The sequence below is a fragment of the Styela clava genome, chromosome 9 (assembly GCF_964204865.1).
Source record: "Styela clava chromosome 9, kaStyClav1.hap1.2, whole genome shotgun sequence".
In the NCBI taxonomy this organism is placed as follows: domain Eukaryota; kingdom Metazoa; phylum Chordata; class Ascidiacea; order Stolidobranchia; family Styelidae; genus Styela; species Styela clava.
The window spans coordinates 17127933-17149068 of record NC_135258.1 but is presented as its reverse complement, the minus strand read 5'-3'; the positions used below and the strand labels follow the sequence as shown (position 1 = coordinate 17149068).

Genomic DNA, 21136 nt, shown 5'->3' with positions numbered 1-21136 from the left:
TTTGTTGGTGTCACGATATCGTTTCCAGTTGAAAATATCTCAAAAATAGAAGAGAAAATATTGATTATAACAAATAAAATAGGTAAGTATGGATACAACATATTACTAAAAAAAGCTTTATTAATAAATATTGAATGCCAGCAATAAACATAATACTAGGTGCATTATTGTATCAGTAATAATATAATCAGAAAAATATTCTAACGAATTAAAATGGAAATGAACACTAAATGTAAATAGTAAGTCTGTCTAATGAAACAAATGTAACATATATACCGGTATTTGTCTCTGGCTCCGTCTTCCTTCAATTTCTTCAGTACCTTTAAAATTCAGTGCCTGAGAAGCTAAAATATTATTACCAATATCTAAGCCTAATAAAATTTGTAAAAATATTTACATTCAATTTGTAGATTTTCCTTGTTTTAGTTCTTTCCTAATTTCTTCATTGTTTCCTTGAATCAGTCTTTTTTCTTACTTCTTTATAATTCTGTGCCTGAGAAGCTAGATTACCATTAAAAAGATCTAAGCCTCGTAAAATTCGATAAATATTTACATGTAATTTGTAGATTTTCCTTCTATTCGTCTTTTCTTGATTTTTCCAGTGTCTTCATAGTTGTGTGCCTGAGAAACTAGAATAACATTAAATATATCTTAGCCTGATAAAAACCCTATTATTCCTAATGGAGGGATTGGGACTATTCTATCTATAACAAATAAAATATTAAAAACAAAAAAGCCATGGCGAGCCGTGTTAATACTTTTCTTCTTTTGTGGGTGTCACGATATCGTTTCCAGTTGAAAATATCTCAAAAATAGAAGAGAAAATATTGATTATAACAAATAAAATAGGTAAGTATGGATACAGCATATTACCAAAAAAAGCTTTATTAATAAATATTGAATGCCAGCAATAAACATAATACTTGGTGCATTATTGTATCAGTAATAATATAATCAGAAAAATATTCTAACGAATTAAATAGGAAATGAACACTAAATGTAAATAGTAAGTCTGTCTAATGAAACAAATGTAACATATTTACCGGTATTTGTCTCTGGCTCCGTCTTCCTTCAATTTCTTCAGTACCTTTAAAATTCAGTGCCTGAGAAGCTAAAATATTATTAACAATATCTAAGCCTAATAAAATTTTTAAAAATATTTACATTCAATTTGTAGATTTTCCTTGTTTTAGTTCTTTCCTAATTTCTTCATTGTTTCCTTGAATCAGTCTTTTTTCTTACTTCTTTATAATTCTGTGCCTGAGAAGCTAGAATACCATTAAAAATATCTAAGTATCATAAAATTCGAAAAATATCTACATGTAATTTGTAGATTTTCCTTCTATTCGTCTTTTCTTGATTTTTCCAGTGTCTTCATAGTTGTGTGCCTGAGAAGCTAGAATAACATTAAAAATATCTAAGCCTATCAAAAACCCTATTATTCCTAATGTAGGGATTGGGACTAATCTATCTATAACAAATAAAATATTAAAAACAAAAAATCCATGGCGAGCCCTGTTAATACTTTTCTTCTTTTGTTGGTGTCACGATATCGTTTCCAGTTGAAAATATCTCAAAAATAGAAGAGAAAATATTCATTTTAACAAATAAGATAGGCAAGTATGGATACAGCATACTACTAAAAAGCTTTATTAATAAATATTAAATGCCAGCAATAAACATAATACTTGGTGCATTATTGTATCAGTAATAATATAATTAGAAAAATATTATATCGAAATAAAATCAAAATGAACACTAAATGGAAAAAGTCAGCCTGCCTAATGGAACAAATGTAACATATTTACCGGTGTTTTAGATCTGTCTCTGGTTTCGTCCTCTTTCAATTTCTTCTGTGCCTTCAAAATTCTGTGCCTGAGAAGCTAAGAAAATATTAACAACATCAAAGCCTAATAAAATTTGTAAAAATATTTACATTCAATTTGTAGATTTTCCTTGTTTCAGTCTTTTCCTAATTTCTTCATTGTTTCCTTGTATAAGTCTTTTCTTTACTTCTTCATAATTATGTGCCCGAGAAGCTAGATTACCATTTAAAAGATCTAAGCCTCATACATGTAATTTGTAGATTTTCCTTCTATTCGTCTCTTCTTGATTTTTCCAGTGTCTTCATAGTTGTGTGCCTGAGATGCCAGAATTACATTAAAAATATCTAAGCCTATTAAAAACTCTATTATTCCTAATGGAGGGATTGGGACTATTCTATCCATAACAAATAAAATATTAAAAACAAAAAAGCCATGGCGAGCCGTGTTAATACTTTTCTTCTTTTGTTGGTGTCACGATATCGTTTCCAGTTGAAAATATCTCAAAAATAGAAGAGAAAATATTGATTATAACGAAGAAGATAGGTAAGTATGGATACAGCATATTACCAAAAAAAGCTTTCTTAATAAATATGGAATGCCAGCAATAAACATAATACTTGGTGCATTATTGTATCAGTAATAATATAATCAGAAAAATATTATATCGAATAAAAATGGAAATGAACACTAAATGGAAATAGTAAGTCTGCCTAATGAAACAAATGTAACATATATACCGGTATTTGTCTCTGGTTTCGTCTTCTTTCAATTTCTTCAGTACCTTTAAAATTCTGTGCCTGAGAAGCTAAAATATTATTAACAATATCTAAGCCTAATAAAATTTGTAAAAATATTTACATTCAATTTGTAGATTTTCCTTGTTTCAGTTCTTTCCTAATTTCTTCATTGTTTCCTTGTATCAGTCTTTTTACTTACTTCTTTATAATTCTGTGCCTGAGAAGCTAGATTACCATTTAAAAAGATCTAAGCCTCATAAAATTCGAAAAATATTTACATGTAATTTGTAGATTTTCCTTCTATTCGTCTTTTCTTGATTTTTCCAGTGTCTTCATAGTTGTGTGCCTGAGAAACTAGAATAACATTAAATATATCTAAGCCTATTAAAAACCCTATTATTCCTAATGGAGGGATTGGGACTATTCTATCTATAACAAATAAAATATTAAAAACAAAAAAGCCATGGCGAGCCGTGTCAATACTTTTCTTCTTTTGTTGGTGTCACGATATCGTTTCCAGTTGAAAATATCTCAAAAATAGAAGAGAAAATATTGATTATAACAAATAAAATAGGTAAGTATGGATTCAGCATATTACTATAAAAAGCTTTATTAATAAATATTAAATGCCAGCAATAAACATAATACTTGGTGCATTATTGTATCAGTAATAATATAATTAGAAAAATATTATATTGAATTAAAATCAAAATGAACACTAAATGGAAAAAGTCAGCCTGTCTAATGGAACAAATGGAACATATTTACCGGTATTTTAGATTTTTCTCTGGTTTCGTCTTCTTTCAATTTCTTCAGTGCCCTCAAAATCCTGTGCCTAAGAAGCTAAGAAAATATTAACAACATCAAAGCCTAATAAAATTTGTAAAAATATTTACATTCAATTTGTAGATTTTCTTTGTTTCATTCTTTTCCTAATTTCTTCATTGTTTCCTTGTATCAGTCTTTTTTCTTACTTCTTCATAATTCTGTGCCTGATAAGCTAGAATACCATTAACAATATCTAAGCCTCATAAAATTCGAAAAATATTTACATGTAATTTGTAAATTTTCCTTCTATTCGTCTTTTCTTGATTTTTCCAGTGTCTTCATAGTTGTGTGCCTGAGAAACTAGAATAACATTAAAAATATCTAAGCCTATTAAAAACCCTATTATTCCTAATGGAGGGATTGGGACTAATCTATCTATAACAAATGAAATATTAAAAACAAAAAATCCATGGCGAGCCCTGTTAATACTTTTCTTCTTTTGTTGGTGTCACGATATCGTTTCCAGTTGAAAATATCTCAAAAACAGAAGAGAAAATAATGATTATAACAAATAAGATAGGCAAGTATGGATACAGCATACTACTAAAAAGCTTTATTATTAAATATTAAATGCCAGCAATAAATAAAATACTTGGTGCATTATTGTATCAGTAATAATATAATTAGAAAAATATTATATCGAAATAAAATCAAAATGAACACTAAATGGAAAAAGTCAGCCTGCCTAATGGAACAAATGTAACATATTTACCGGTATTTTAGATCTGTCTCTGGTTTCGTCCTCTTTCAATTTCTTCAGTGCCTTCAAAATTCTGTGCCTGAGAAGCTAAGAAAATATTAACAACATCAAAGCCTAATAAAATTTGTAAAAATATTTACATTCAATTTGTAGATTTTCCTTGTTTCAGTCTTTTCCTAATTTCTTCATTGTTTCCTTGTATAAGTCTTTTCTTTACTTCCTCATAATTCTGTGCCCGACAAGCTAGATTACCATTTAAAAGATCTAAGCCTCATACATGTAATTTGTAGATTTTCCTTCTATTCGTCTTTTCTTGATTTTTCCAGTGTCTTCATAGTTGTGTGCCTGAGATGCCAGAATAACATTAAAAATATCTAAGCCTATTAAAAACCCTATTATTCCTAATGGAGGGATTGGGACTATTCTATCTATAACAAATAAAATATTAAAAACAAAAAAGCCATGGCGAGCCGTGTTAATACTTTTCTTCTTTTGTTGGTGTCACGATATCGTTTCCAGTTGAAAATATCTCAAAAACAGAAGAGAAAATAATGATTATAACAAATAAGATAGGCAAGTATGGATACAGCATACTACTAAAAAGCTTTATTAATAAATATTAAATGCCAGCAATAAGTATAATACTTGGTGCATTATTGTATCAGTAATAATATAATTAGAAAAATATTATATCGAAATAAAATCAAAATGAACACTAAATGGAAAAAGTCAGCCTGCCTAATGGAACAAATGTAACATATTTACCGGTATTTTAGATCTGTCTCTGGTTTCGTCCTCTTTCAATTTCATCAGTGCCTTCAAAATTCTGTGCCTGAGAAGCTAAGAAAATATTAACAACATCAAAGCCTAATAAAATTTGTAAAAATATTTACATTCAATTTGTAGATTTTCCTTGTTTCAGTCTTTTCCTAATTTCTTCATTGTTTCCTTGTATAAGTCTTTTCTTTACTTCTTCATAATTCTGTGCCCGAGAAGCTAGATTACCATTTAAAAGATCTAAGCCTCATACATGTAATTTGTAGATTTTCCTTCTATTCGTCTTTTCTTGATTTTTCCAGTGTCTTCATAGTTGTGTGCCTGAGATGCCAGAATAACATTAAAAATATCTAAGCCTATTAAAAACCCTATTATTCCTAATGGAGGGATTGGGACTATTCTATCTATAACAAATAAAATATTAAAAACAAAAAAAGCCATGGCGAGCCGTGTTATTACTTTTCTTCTTTTGTTGGTGTCACGATATCGTTTCCAGTTGAAAATATCTCAAAAATAGAAGAGACAATATTGATTATAACAAAGAAGATAGGTAAGTATGGATACAGCATATTACCAAAAAAAGCTTTCTTAATAAATATGGAATGCCAGCAATAAACATAATACTTGGTGCATTATTGTATCAGTAATAATATAATCAGAAAAATATTATATCGAATAAAAATGGAAATGAACACTGAATGGAAATAGTAAGTCTGCCTAATGAAACAAATGTAACATTTTTACCGGTATTTGTCTCTGGTTTCGTCTTCTTTCAATTTCTTCAGTACCTTTAAAATTCTGTGCCTGAGAAGCTAAAATATTATTAACAATATCTAAGCCTAATAAATTTGTAAAAATATTTACATTCAATTTGTAGATTTTCCTTGTTTCAGTTCTTTCCTAATTTCTTCATTGTTTCCTTGTATCAGTCTTTTTACTTACTTCTTCATAATTCTGTGCCTGAGAAGCTAGATTACCATTGAAAAAATCTAAGCCTCATAAAATTCGAAAAATATTTACATGTTTTTTGTAGATTTTCCTTCTATTCGTCTTTTCTTGATTTTTCCAGTGTCTTCATAGTTGTGTGCCTGAGAAACTAGAATAACATTAAATATATCTAAGCCTATTAAAAACCCTATTATTCCTAATGGAGGGATTGGGACTAATCTATCTATAACAAATGAAATATTAAAAACAAAAAATCCATGGCGAGCCCTGTTAATACTTTTCTTCTTTTGTTGGTGTCACGATATCGTTTCCAGTTGAAAATATCTCAAAAACAGAAGAGAAAATAATGATTATAACAAATAAGATAGGCAAGTATGGATACAGCATACTACTAAAAAGCTTTATTAATAAATATTAAATGCCAGCAATAAATATAATACTTGGTGCATTATTGTATCAGTAATAGTATAATTAGAAAAATATTATATCGAAATAAAATCAAAATGAAAACTAAATGGAAAAAGTCAGCCTGCCTAATGGAACAAATGTAACATATTTACCGGTATTTTAGATCTGTCTCTGGTTTTGTCCTCTTTCAATTTCTTCAGTGCCTTCAAAATTCTGTGCCTGAGAAGCTAAGAAAATATTAACAACATCAAAGCCTAATAAAATTTGTAAAAATATTTACATTCAATTTGTAGATTTTCCTTGTTTCAGTCTTTTCCTAATTTCTTCCTTGTTTCCTTGTATAAGTCTTTTCTTTACTTCTTCATAATTCTGTGCCCGAGAAGCTAGATTACCATTTAAAAGATCTAAGCCTCATACATGTAATTTGTAGATTTTCCTTCCATTCGTCTTTTCTTGATTTTTCCAGTGTCTTCATAGTTGTGTGCCTGAGATGCCAGAATAACATTAAAAATATCTCAGCCTATTAAAAACCCTATTATTCCTAATGGAGGGATTGGGACTATTCTATCTATAACAAATAAAATATTAAAAACAAAAAAGTCATGGCGAGCCGTGTTAATACTTTTCTTCTTTTGTTGGTGTCACGATATCGTTTCCAGTTGAAAATATCTCAAAAACAGAAGAGAAAATAATGATTATAACAAATAAGATAGGCAAGTATGGATACAGCATACTACTAAAAAGCTTTATTAATAAATATTAAATGCCAGCAATAAATATAATACTTGGTGCATTATTGTATCAGTAATAGTATAATTAGAAAAATATTATATCGAAATAAAATCAAAAAGAAAACTAAATGGAAAAAGTCAGCCTGCCTAATGGAACAAATGTAACATATTTACCGGTATTTTAGATCTGTCTCTGGTTTTGTCCTCTTTCAATTTCTTCAGTGCCTTCAAAATTCTGTGCCTGAGAAGCTAAGAAAATATTAACAACATCAAAGCCTAATAAAATTTGTAAAAATATTTACATTCAATTTGTAGATTTTCCTTGTTTCAGTCTTTTCCTAATTTCTTCCTTGTTTCCTTGTATAAGTCTTTTCTTTACTTTTTCATAATTCTGTGCCCGAGAAGCTAGATTACCATTTAAAAGATCTAAGCCTCATACATGTAATTTGTAGATTTTCCTTCTATTCGTCTTTTCTTGATTTTTCCAGTGTCTTCATAGTTGTGTGCCTGAGATGCCAGAATAACATTAAAAATATCTCAGCCTATTAAAAACCCTATTATTCCTAATGGAGGGATTGGGACTATTCTATCTATAACAAATAAAATATTAAAAACAAAAAAGTCATGGCGAGCCGTGTTAATACTTTTCTTCTTTTGTTGGTGTCACGATATCGTTTCCAGTTGAAAATATCTCAAAAATAGAAGAGAACATATTGATTATAACAAAGAAGATAGGTAAGTATGGATACAGCATATTATCAAAAAAAGCTTTCTTAATAAATATGAAATGCCAGCAATAAACATAATACTTGGTGCATTATTGTATCAGTAATAATATAATCAGAAAAATATTATATCGAATAAAAATGGAAATGAACACTAAATGGAAATAGTAAGTCTGCCTAATGAAACAAATGTAACATATTTACCGGTATTTGTCTCTGGTTTCGTCTTCTTTCAATTTCTTCAGTACCTTTAAAATTCTTTGCCTGAGAAGCTAAAATATTATTAACAATATCAAAGCCTAATAAAATTTGTAAAAATATTTACATTCAATTTGTAGATTTTCCTTGTTTCAGTTCTTTCCTAATTTCTTCATTGTTTCCTTGTATCAGTCTTTTTACTTACTTCTTCATAATTCTGTGCCTGAGAAGCTAGATTACCATTAAAAAGATCTAAGCCTCATAAAATTCGAAAAATATTTACATGTAATTTGTAGATTTTCCTTCTATTCGTCTTTTCTTGATTTTTCCAGTGTCTTCATAGTTGTGTGCCTGAGAAACTAGAATAACATTAAATATATCTAAGCCTATTAAAAACCCTAATATTCCTAATGGAGGGATTGGGACTAATCTATCTATAACAAATGAAATATTAAAAACAAAAAATCCATGGCGAGCCCTGTTAATACTTTTCTTCTTTTGTTGGTGTCACGATATCATTTCCAGTTGAAAATATCTCAAAAACAGAAGAGAAAATAATGATTATAACAAATAAGATAGGCAAGTATGGATACAGCATACTACTAAAAAGCTTTATTAATGAATATTAAATGCCAGCAATAAATATAATACTTGGTGCATTATTGTATCAGTAATAATATAATTAGAAAAATATTATATCGAAATAAAATCAAAATGAACACTAAATGGAAAAAGTCAGCCTGCCTAATGGAACAAATTTACCGGTATTTTAGATCTGTCTCTGGTTTCGTCCTCTTTCAATTTCTTCAGTGCCTTCAAAATTCTGTGCCTGAGAAGCTAAGAAAATATTAGCAACATCAAAGCCTAATAAAATTTGTAAAAATATTTACATTCAATTTGTAGATTTTCCTTGTTTCAGTCTTTTCCTAATTTCTTCATTGTTTCCTTGTATAAGTCTTTTCATTTACTTCTTCATAATTCTGTGCCCGAGAAGCTAGATTACCATTTAAAAGATCTAAGCCTCATACATGTAATTTGTAGATTTTCCTTCTATTCGTCTTTTCTTGATTTTTCCAGTGTCTTCATAGTTGTGTGCCTGAGATGCCAGAATAACATTAAAAATATCTAAGCCTATTAAAAACCCTATTATTCCTAATGAAGGGATTGGGACTATTCTATCTATAACAAATAAAATATTAAAAACAAAAAAGCCATGGCGAGCCGTGTTAATACTTTTCTTCTTTTGTTGGTGTCACGATATCGTTTCCAGTTGAAAATATCTCAAAAATAGAAGAGAAAATATTGATTATAACAAAGAAGATAGGTAAGTATGGATACAGCATATTACCAAAAAAAGCTTTCTTAATAAATATGGAATGCCAGCAATAAACATAATACCTGGTGCATTATTGCATCAGTAATAATATAATCAGAAAAATATTATATCGAATTAAAATGGAAAAGAACACTAAATGGAAGTAGTAAGTCTGCCTAATGAAACAAATGTAACATATTTACCTGTATTTGTCTCTGGTTCCGTCTTCTTTCAATTACTTCAGTACCTTTAAAATTCTGTGCCTGAGAAGCTAAAATATTATTAACAATATCAAAGCCTAATAAAATTTGTAAAAATATTTACATTCAATTTGTAGATTTTCCTTGTTTCAGTTCTTTCCTAATTTCTTCATTGTTTCCTTGTATCAGTCTTTTTACTTACTTCTTCATAATTCTGTGCCTGAGAAGCTAGATTACCATTAAAAAGACCTAAGCCTCATAAAATTCGAAAAATATTTACATGTAATTTGTAGATTTTCCTTCTATTCGTCTTCTCTTGATTTTTCCAGTGTCTTCATAGTTGTGTGCCTGAGAAACTAGAATAACATTAAATATATCTAAGCCTAAATCTAAGCCCTATCTAAAATATTATATCGAATTAAAATGGAAATGAACACTAAATGGAAATAGTAAGTCTGTCTAATGAAACAAATGTAACAAATTTTCCGGTATTTGTCTCTGATTCCGTCTTCTTTCAATTTCTTCAGTACCTTTTAAATTCTGTGTCTGAGAAGCTAAAATATTATTAACAATATCTAAGCCTAATAAAATTTGTAAAAATATTTACATTCAATTTGTAGATTTTCCTTGTTTCAGTTTTTTCCTAATTTCTTCGTTGTTTCCTTGTATCAGTCTTTTTTCTTACTTCTTCATAATTCTGTGCCTGAGAATCTAGAATACCATTAAAAATATCTAAGCCACATAAAATTCGAAAAATGGTTACATGTAATTTGTAGATTTTCCTTCTATTCGTCTTTTCTTGATTTTTCCAGCGTCTTCATAGTTGTGTGCCTGAGAAGCTGGAATAACATTAAAAATATCTAAGCCTATTAAAAACCCTATTATTTTTAATGGAGGGATTGGGACTAATCTATCTATAACAAATAAAATATTAAAAACAAAAAAGCCATAGCGAGCCCTGTTAATACTTTTCTTCTTTTGTTGGTGTCACGATATCGTTTCCAGTTGAAAATATCTCAAAAATAGAAGAGAAAATATTGATTATAACAAATAAGATAGGTAAGTATGGATACAGCATATTACTAAAAAAAGCTTTATTAAATAAATATTGAATGCCAGCAATAAACATAATACTTTGTGCATTATTGTGTCAGTAATAATATAATCAGAAAAATATTATATCGAATTAAAATGGAAATGAACACTAAATGGAAATAGTAAGTCTGCCTAATGAAACAAATGTAACATATTTACCGGTATTTGTCTCTGGCTCCGTCTTCTTTCAATTTCTTCAGTACCTTTAAAATTCTGTGCCTGAGAAGCTAAAATATTATTAACAATATCTAAGCCTAATAAAATTTGTAAAAAATATTTACATTCAATTTGTAGATTTTCCTTGTTTCAGTTTTCTCTTAATTTCTTCATTGTTTCCTTGTATCAGTCGTTTTCTCACTTCTTCATAATTCTGGGCCTGAGAAGCTAGAATACCATTAAAAATACCTAAGTCTCCTAAAATTTAAAAAATATTTACATGTAATTTGTAGATTTTCCTTCTATTCGTATTTTCTTGATTTTTCCAGTGTCTTCATAGTTCTGTGCCTGAGAAGCTAGAATAACATTAAAAATATCTAAGCCTAATAAAATCCCTATTATTCCTAATGGCGGGGATGGGTCTAAATCTATCTACAATGAAAAAATATTCAAAAAAAGCTATGGCAAGCCCTGTTAATACTTTTCTTCCATTGTCGTTGGCACGATATCTTGTTTTCCTGTTGAAAATATCTCAAAAAATACAATAGAAAATAATGACTACAGCAAATAAGATAGATATAAATAAGATATGGAAACTGCATATTACAAAAAAGCTCATTAAAATATACAATATCAGTAATAAACAATAATATAATTCACAAATCAGTAACATATAATAACAGCAATAAAAATATAAGAATAACGTAAATCGTAAGAATTATTTTAAATTTTTCATACCAGGACATCAAATACAGGATTACATTGCAGGGTGTCAAAATACAAATACCAATTGTATTTAGTTTTCTGAGCTATGATTTAATTCATTGATAAATATACAATCAAGAATCCGTTTGCAATTGTTCAAATTATACAAATAGTTAATTCCTCACGGGTTGACCCATGTTAAACTTCCGCATATAATCCTTTTACATTGTGTATGGCATTTTGGTATAGCTTTAAACAACAGTCTTATTTGATATGAAGGCATTTGTGTGTGCTGCCCAATGCATTTGTTTGCTACCACATATTGGTAATCAGTGCACATGCATACGAGCTTAAAGTACGTATGGCAATGGGATTAAGTCTCAAACAAAGGGTGACTTTTTCTATATCAAAGTCTTTTGTGTGGACTCAATGCATTTGTTGGCTAGCACATCTTGATTATCTTTAATAAAACTCTTCTTCATATTTGAATAATTGAGTTCTATTTTTTTTTTTTTTTGAAAAACAGAAAGAGTCGTCAAGTTCCATAACTGAGGAACCTGTAAAATATATATATACATTGAGTTATCATGTCTTTTTATAATAGAGGAAGTAAATTAAGAGCAACTTATTACGTATGATGAGACTCTACAAGACGCCTATAACGTGTTGGGCGGTGACGTTGCGCGTCATCAACTAACTACCTTAGACTTATAACCTGCCAGTTTTCTCGATATTAACAACTCCACAACTTTGAATATGATTGAAGTCTATCACTGGCAATGAAATATCCAGTCTACATGAACAAAGTACGAAAAAACAAATAATATGTGCAAAACGCAATAATGTAGAAGCCAAAACTATTAATGTATAGGGTTGCTAAAGTTTACGACCAACCTAAGTAGATCGACAACATACTTAATTCCGAAAGATGCAAACAATAGCAACATTAATTTATGCAATATAATTTAACCCATTTAACCAAAATATAATACAAGCCAACAATCAGTTTATTACGGCAATTGAATTAACACTACTTAAACGACAAACTTCTAATGCGAATTAACTCTTAAATAGCCGACTCGCAATGATCCGAAATACCAAAATAATAATAAACAAACAAGAATATGAGAAGACAAGACCGATATAAGATTTTGTTTACGTCAACATGACTATTTTCTTCCCACGAACAGAAGATGAAATTGCCTCAAAGAGAGTAGTCTATGAGCGGTCATTCACCAAAAGTACAATTCCCGATAACTTCCGAAATAACACCGGGTCAAATTCATATACGGAATAAAACAATTAAACTTTGTCTGTAGATGAGAAAATGAATCTTGGTAGTAGTATGTGTATCCAATTACACGCTTAAGATGGCTTAATAAGAGATGCTATTTAATATCATACGAGTTTTAATGTTTGCAGAAAGAGAGTACATTGTTTTACAACGTATCATTTGATACAAAACGCATGCGGTGGATATCAATTTTAAACATTACATTAACGTCCATTACATTATACTAGAGATTCCAACATGAGAGATGTACCAATACTACTTGTCGCCGATACCGATTCGACAACAACGATAAAACGCCGATATCAATATTTTGAAGCAGAAATTGCCGACGTTTACATGCTATGTAAATATTATCTCAAGAGTGCAGTCCAGACTATAGGTAAAGTAACAGTTTGCAAGCATTATTCATGCCACACTTTTTCAGATTGAAAAAACATATTTCAGATAAAAAGAAATTAATGTTTTGGGTCCAGATACGTTTTTTAGTTTAAATACATTGCACACTGACGGTAATTATATCGGTGTTCGGTTAGAAAATGCGTTAATGAGCCTTGTTGGCTGTAATTATACTATTTAAACAAATTATACTACTTTAAATCCTATCCTTATAAAAATAAGGATTCTACTTGCTTTCATGTAGGTACATCCTAAACATCTCATTTGTGGTGCGATGGTTTTGAATTCATATTTTTAAAATATGTTAACGTAACTATAAATATTAAAGAAAACGTATTTTTTTATTTTTATTAATGTGATACGAAATGAATAAAAGCAAAGCATTCCAGTAATCTGTCGGCAAAATTTAAATTTAACCAACGCCAAAACTTTGTCTTTCCAAACACAGTTTAACACATAAAAACGTTCTGTCTCATTCTCTGTTTCCTTTCGTGTATATTTTTCAATGCACGCACAAGTTTAACCAGTGCACCGCATTTGTAGCAGAGAAATTATCTAGCCTATTGGGTGAATTTAAGCGCCTTTAGTTGACAGTTAGTTGGACGTGTTTTAACCTAAAATTATTCCAACACTCTCCAACATTAAAATTAGAAACAAGTTAAAGTAATAAAAACGCGGCTATTTGACGAACTACGTATGGTACAACGATATTACAGTGTCATGCCCTTGGGATACCAAAACAAGTTTATAAATGTCCGCTTATCAGCAGTCGATCAGCTATTATAGAAGAACAAATGATTGAGCGAGGGGTTTATTAATATGACTCGGCATGTGTGAGTGTAAATTGGATATTTTCTGGCTTGCCAGCCTGTTTAGAACTGCTTTCTATGGAACATGGAGGAACAATAATTTTGCAGTTCATTTTCCTCTCATCACCACATAGCTTAAGATTTTCGCAAAATATCATTGTGTAATACAGCATTGCTCTGCAAAAGTACTCGCAAGTCCTAATAACGAACAAACTGATCAGTATCGTTACGACAAAATCAGAAAATTCTAAAAAAATTATAAAAAGTCCTCGTGTTACGTGATTTCAAATCTATCAATTTATTACGCTTTATCAGAGAATTATAAGTGACCATTTCATTTCTTTCATAAATTCGTGGAAACGTTCAGCGCTTTTTTGTTGATACGTTTGCTTTAATTTCCCCAATATTTAGCTTAACATACTTACTTTCCATCTTTACCGTTTCACTCAAGTAAAAACAATGAACATCATTTAGCATTTCCCAATGTATTTTTGTACGGATAAGACATTCATGCGACAATGACTAAGAAATAAATTATTGTTTATCAGACTTTTTTGTATTTTAATAAAAATTTAAATTTGCCAAACACAAATCTGAGTCGGGCATTTGAGTTAATGACAAATTTAAGTTCAATTCAATTGAAGCATTTTTTTCAAAAAAACAAAAAAAAAATGCAGATTTCAAATTTTTAAATCATTCTCAACCCGAACCCGGGGGTGTTTTCCCAAATCTCTCATTTTTCTTAAGAAACATTCTTAATTGTGGTAATATACTTGGAACACAATAAGTTTTTTCAAAAATATTGAACTATTTCAAACTTTTCCGACCTAGCGGGGAAAAATTTGAAAATTCCATTAAATCGAACACTGATATAAAAAACTTATTCAACAAAAAGTTGCGGTGGCACAATGTGGTATTCGAAGACGGTAACTTTTACAAAAATTGATTAATTTCAGAAGAATATTCAATTATTTCGATCTAATTCCGACTTGGGGGTTAAAATTTGAATGTACCAGTAGTTTTTCGAACTATGTCATTATGTGAACTATATGAACTATGTCAAGTTTTGAGTTTATGAATGACAGAAAATATAATTCGATATGAATTGGATATATATTTCATCAAATCTATTTGTACCTGTCTGTCTATACTTTATGGCAACATCGAAAAAAATAATACTACGTAACAATGTGTGATTTTTCAAATTCTAGTTAACCTTAACCTTCTCGATCCTGTCGAACCCCTGCGCTATCATGAAAGCTCTCGCCAAACCCAATCGTACCGAACAGTTGAAATTAGGTGCCCAATCCTAACTTTATAAAGGGGAAACCTAATTTCGTGCAAGGTTACAGAAAATGAAAAGATTCATCTCGAAAATCCTAGATTTTCAATAACAACCCAAGATGTTTCAAAGTCATAAGGGCACTATCATATAAGCACAAACACCCAAGCGCGCGACATCCGTGGAGATGACAGGTTAACAAAAACGTACAACTGCATCACATAACTTTACGAAATTATATCAATAAAATTGGGCGAAATATTTTGGACATTTTGTGAGAATAATTCAAACATTTGCAGCTCTTCCTGACTAGCGGGATTTAACATGATATATCAGTTTATACCTGACAAAATATAAATTGAAAGATTTATAAGATTACATACTCGCTCTTTACTATATAGGCTTCCATCTCACTCCGTGATGCACCAGACTATTAACAATGCCGATTCCGTTTGATGCAATGACTCTTTCAAGCAGTGTTTTAGAAAACTGAAAATAAATATATAGTTTCATTATCAAGTATTGGATTAATAAATCAAAGAAAAATACTGAGGTGAAGAAAAGGTAAGCTTATATTAAAAATACATAAAAAAATCAATCTAATGTCATGATTATGTCTATCTAACTTTAGGTGAAACTAAATTTCGTTGCCCTAAGACACTATCAAGTTATTCAAATCACAAAAAATGCTATTTGACAGAAATACAGAGAAGAGATATAGTTGTTCGAACTATGTCATTATCAACCTTTGGAATTGTAATTAACAGAAATACAGCGAAGCTAAGGTTATACTAGAAATTTAAAAAAAAATTATTATTAATTTTTCGTTTATTCTAAAATTATTTTTTCCAATTTTCCAAAATTTCCACGAAAATTACAATTTGTACTTAATTTGAATGATCTGTCAGTGCAATATATTGTATCTCATCATATAAATATTGACCAGTCAATTTTTTACTAGTTCAGTGGTTTCAAACGGTGGGGCGCGCCTCACAAGGAAACGTAAACATTTTAAGGGGACGTGAAGCTGATTGATGAAACTTAAAAAAAGCCTAAAATCTTGTCCGCTTTATTTTCCTAATTTATTTCATTATTTACGTTCCATCCACGTTTTTGCAACGTGCTTCTTGACAAAAACTTCCGCCTTAACTATCTGTGTTTTTGTAGCACATTGTTAACTAGTTATTTTGAGGTGGGGCGCGAGACTTGAGAAATTCCAAACTTGGGCGGCTCAAAATGTTTGTGTACCACAGCCCACAGGCATTGTGCGTTATATTTACCTTAATATTCAGGTCCTCTCTTCTTTTTCTTCCCAACAACTAAAAATATATATTTCATCAATTAATTTTCAATTAAGTTACATTAGCCACAGAGATTGTAGATATTATACATTCATTATAAGAACATAAAATATTAATACTCAAAATAAACTAGGGACTAGAGAATATATTTCTAGAAAACTTATGGACATAAAGGCATGGGGGTATAGAAACACTACCAATGAAGGTCTATACTGGTTATAAGATACTTACGGCTATAGTAAATTATGGGAAATTTAATTTTAGAACACGAACCATATTGTTAAACCAGTACCAATGGGTGTGAGATTCAAGATTATATTAATAAATTTGTATGTTATCGTTATTCGAAACACATTTCACCTTCCAACGCTCAACAGAATATCGATAACGGTATCAACATACAAGGGGTTGTACAACTACGTTAACACTTTGTCAGATCCACTTACATAGTATGGTACTTCGCGTGAACTACCATTTGTGGTGAAAACGGGTTTCAAGTTTAATAAAAATGGGTATATGGTATACAGAATGATAAGGACTATGCCTGTAACGAAGTTAGACATGTTAGCCTAGGTACCTCATGATAAACAATTTTAGAGTCGTAATATTTGCATTAATACAGCGTCATACATATTACATACACACATGAATATAAGATATGAATACTCGCACATTAGGAATATTGCCAGCTTCGAACACTTATCAACATGAAACATATGATTACAGTGACTACCAAGGATTACTTGCTTCTAACACTTATCAATATGAATAGTAAGGTTACTTGGACTAACAAGAATTGCCAGCTTTAAACACTTATCAATATGAACTGTATGGTTACTTGGACTATCAAGGATTGCCAGCTTCGAACACTTATCAATATGAATCGTATGGTTACTTGGACTACCATGAATTGCCAGCTTCGAACACTTATCAATATGAATTGTATGGTTACTTGGACTACCATGAATTGCCAGCTTCGAACACTTATCAATATGAATCGTATGGTTACTTGGACTACCATGAATTGCCAGCTTCGAACACTTATCAATATGAATTGTATGGTTACTTGGATTACCAAAGATTGCCAGCTTCGAACACTTATTAATATGAACTGTATGGTTACTTGGACTACCAAGGATTGCCAGCTTCGAACACTTATCAATATGAATCGTATGGTTACTTGGACTACCAAGGATTGCCAGCTTCGAACACTTTTCAATATGAATTGTATGGTTACTTGGATTACCAAATATTGCCAGCTTCGAACACTTATCAATATGAAACGCGTGGTTTCTAGGACTACCAAGAATTGCCAGCTTTGAACACTTATGAATATGAATTGTATGGTTACTTGGACTACCAAAGATTGCGGGTTCGAACACGTATCAACATGAATTGTATGATTACTGGGAGTAACAAGGATTGCCAGCTTTGAACACATATCAACATGAAACGTATGGTTATTGATTACTGGGACTACCAACGGAAGTATAAGTCGAATGTAGGGGATTTACGCCTACATTGGTGAAATTGGCCTAATATTATCCCTATTGAAAATTTCAGTTTGGGACACGAAGTACATGGTTAACCAGCACCGAAGGTAGTAAGATCCACGGTTATATTAATGTACTAGATTAGACTCACTCCAATATTACCAGTATTGAAAATTTATTGCGATTCTGGATTGGAACATGAATGGCATGGTTATTAACTGTTTACTACCAGGTGGTATAAACCAGTTAATCGTTTAACGAGCCTACAATTTAAATATAATTAGACGAATAATAACACGCAAAAAAGTTGACGCTGAGTCCACTGTGCAGGGGTTCAATACCGCAGAAAATATTTAAATGCTCCTTTACAATGCTTCTTGAAATGCAATGAAATGAGGAAATAAAATTCATATGTTAGATTCGAGAGATGCATCAATGCGTGATTTTTATAAAGATGCATTTTTTTAATGAAAATTTCTCATAATTTGACAAACCTTGCAAAAAAGGCAGAAGGCAGAAACCTGGATTCCTTTACTTACGACCTGTTTTATGGTGAAGAAGGGGTTTGTAACAAAACAAGTGCTGTCAAAACAAAGAAATCGAATTCGATCAGTAAACGGGGTGATTTGAGATTGTGGCTTACGAAAATGTCACCAAAAATTTAAAAAAAAAACTCGCTGGAAGACCACTAAGCTAATATATCTCATTAAAAACACAATAAACTATGATTTATCTTGTTTATTTGTTCTGTATTATATTCGTTTCTGACCTCAAATGTTTTTGTAAACGGGGAGGCGATGAAATTGTATATTTACCCTATATATTACTGCGACTAAAAAGTTTGGAAACCACTGGTATAGACCATGATAATTTACAATTACCTTTCTGATCTTAGTCGGATTCTTTTTTTATAGTATGATATTATTTTGTGGTAAAAACAAGTTTTGCTCATAAGATTAAACAAGTAAATTCTACACTGAATATTAATGACCATTTTATCAATAACGTAATACCTGTATAAATAAAACATAAGAAATATAGACATGCTTGTATCCGTAAAACCCGTGTATTTATTCTATTTTACCATTTATTTAGATGTACTCGTATACCCATAATAACCTAACATATATATTAGTACCAGCATTCAACGATATAGCAATACGAAATACATTTCTAAATGCAGACAATTATGAACATGAACGGACTATTACCAATAGAATTTATGGCTATATTGATACGTTACAGCAGTGGTTGACAAAGTGGGCGTCGTTTCAATTTTGCTCGGGCATCGCGAAATTTTTTTTCTTTTTTTGCAGAATCTCTTTTGGGCGCATAGAAAAAAGTAATATTACAAGCGTGAAAACGATACTATACAAGAAGTCTAAAAACGCAAGTATGACGTAGGCTACATTGACTTTGGATCGTTCAAGTAAAAAGGCTCCGTGGTTTTTGTTGCATATGGGGATGCATTAGATAACATGTTTCACTGGCCAAAATCTTGCTTCAACAATACTGCTTTCTTCGCCGTTTTTGAACGTAATCGTTTTAAAAAGAAATTTTAATTCTGAAAATGTATTGAGTTATTGGATTTCCTTCAATAAGGATTATCCCTCCTTGGTAGAAAATGCGTTGTGCACTCTGATCCCTTTTGGGACTCCGTATTCATGTAAAGCAGGTTTTTCGACCATGGCCGTAATACACACAAAATATTGATCTCGAGTAAATGTTGAGAGGGAAATGCGTGCGGCTCTCACAATTCTTACCAAAGTTCAGACAGTGACAATTGTAAAAAGACGAAAGTATTCCCATCCCATTGAATGCAATTTTACTGACTTTAAAAACTCATCGCAAAAATGGCACGGTTAACTGGTTAGTACCAACGGCCGGCAACTAACTTGCCTAATGTTAAACAAGTTCATGGACGCCATCTTGTGCCATATTTGGGAAACGCGAAACAATGGAGTCTTATGGGAAATTTTCGTCGTGTTGTTGTACCGAATCGAATAAGTCCGCTGCTATAAGGGCTAGAATGAAACTGAAGGGTGGGCTTTGAACTTTAAGATATATGCTATCTAAATATATAAATAAATTAAGAATAAAAAAACTATCTAATGCGTTAAATTTGACCCCAAACACAGCTTAGATCCATTTTTGGTCATTTTTTCAAAGATTTTATAGTGATACGCTAATTTGAGGCAGTAAAATGTCTCCGCAACAATCCTATAATGTCATTTGTTCTTCTAGCGCAGCTTGGAGCCGAGCAGTAAGGCATTATGGAGCTTGATAGACGAAAAATGTTAACCATAAAATAGAAACGGCCATTGAAGCAAAGTTGGGTCGGCCGGTAATTTCGACGAATAAATACAACTTTTCATCTGTGACATCATAAGGAACGCCATCGTCAAATGGTTAATTATGACGATTAGAATGGCCAATTTACTTCGGAAGCAACTCGGAACCGGTATACCTGTCTTCAAAGACAATTTAATGTACTATAAATGTAATTTGGCCAACATGAAAGGATATAAGCATGTTCGGCTAAGATTCTACTTCAAAACGCAACCTTCACAAAATTTTTCTACCTAAAATATTAATGAAAATAATAGGTATGTTTCAATAATTGTGTTGGAACTTCTCATAAGGCGCCGTGTTAAATTGCCGAGAACAATAGGCACAAAATGGCGTCCATTGTCTGAGCGTTGCCTCGCTTATATTATAATATTATATACACGCTTTGGTTAGTACCATGATCATAGACCATGATAATTTCAAATTACATATATGAGATTAGCCAGATTGGCTCATAAAATTAAATCAGTAAATCCTATGCAGGATAATAATGACTATGCTATTAATGAAGGACGCAATATACTTATAGAAATGATACAGGATATACAGACATGCTTGTATCCGCAAAACTCAGTGTGTGCTCAATTTAATTCATTATACATAGAAATGAGTTGCCATGTTTAAGAATTAATGTAAATATCCAAAAAATGCCATTCCAACAAACAAAAAATAGATTTAATTATCTACATCCTCCCTCAAAAATTTCTACGCCCATTTTACAAGGCGCGCCCCATCGTTTGAAAACCATTGTCCCAGTGAATAATTGCTGATACCTTTTTAATGCTAAATTACGGTCAGTTTTTTGGAGTAGAATATTAAGTTTCATGCCGACGTAGAAATGAACACGGGTCCGGTTCTAAAGA

At 30.8% G+C, this 21136-nt stretch overlaps 1 long non-coding RNA gene across 4 annotated transcripts in view; it reads right to left on the bottom strand.

Moving 5' to 3' along the window:
• LOC120339939 (uncharacterized) overlaps positions 1–21136 on the bottom strand; it is a 116409-nt gene that overhangs the window by 89296 nt on the left and 5977 nt on the right. For 2 of the 4 annotated variants that reach the window (XR_013477951.1, XR_013477953.1), the window contains exons 5-7: positions 16411–16449; positions 15514–15619; positions 10152–11906 (exon numbers count right to left, since the gene is read on the bottom strand). This is a non-coding gene — a long non-coding RNA (uncharacterized LOC120339939). Of the gene's footprint in view, positions 1–10151; positions 11907–13961; positions 14371–15513; positions 15620–16410; positions 16450–21136 lie in introns of those variants that run through there. The other 2 variants (XR_013477952.1, XR_013477954.1) reach the window with 2 other exon arrangements.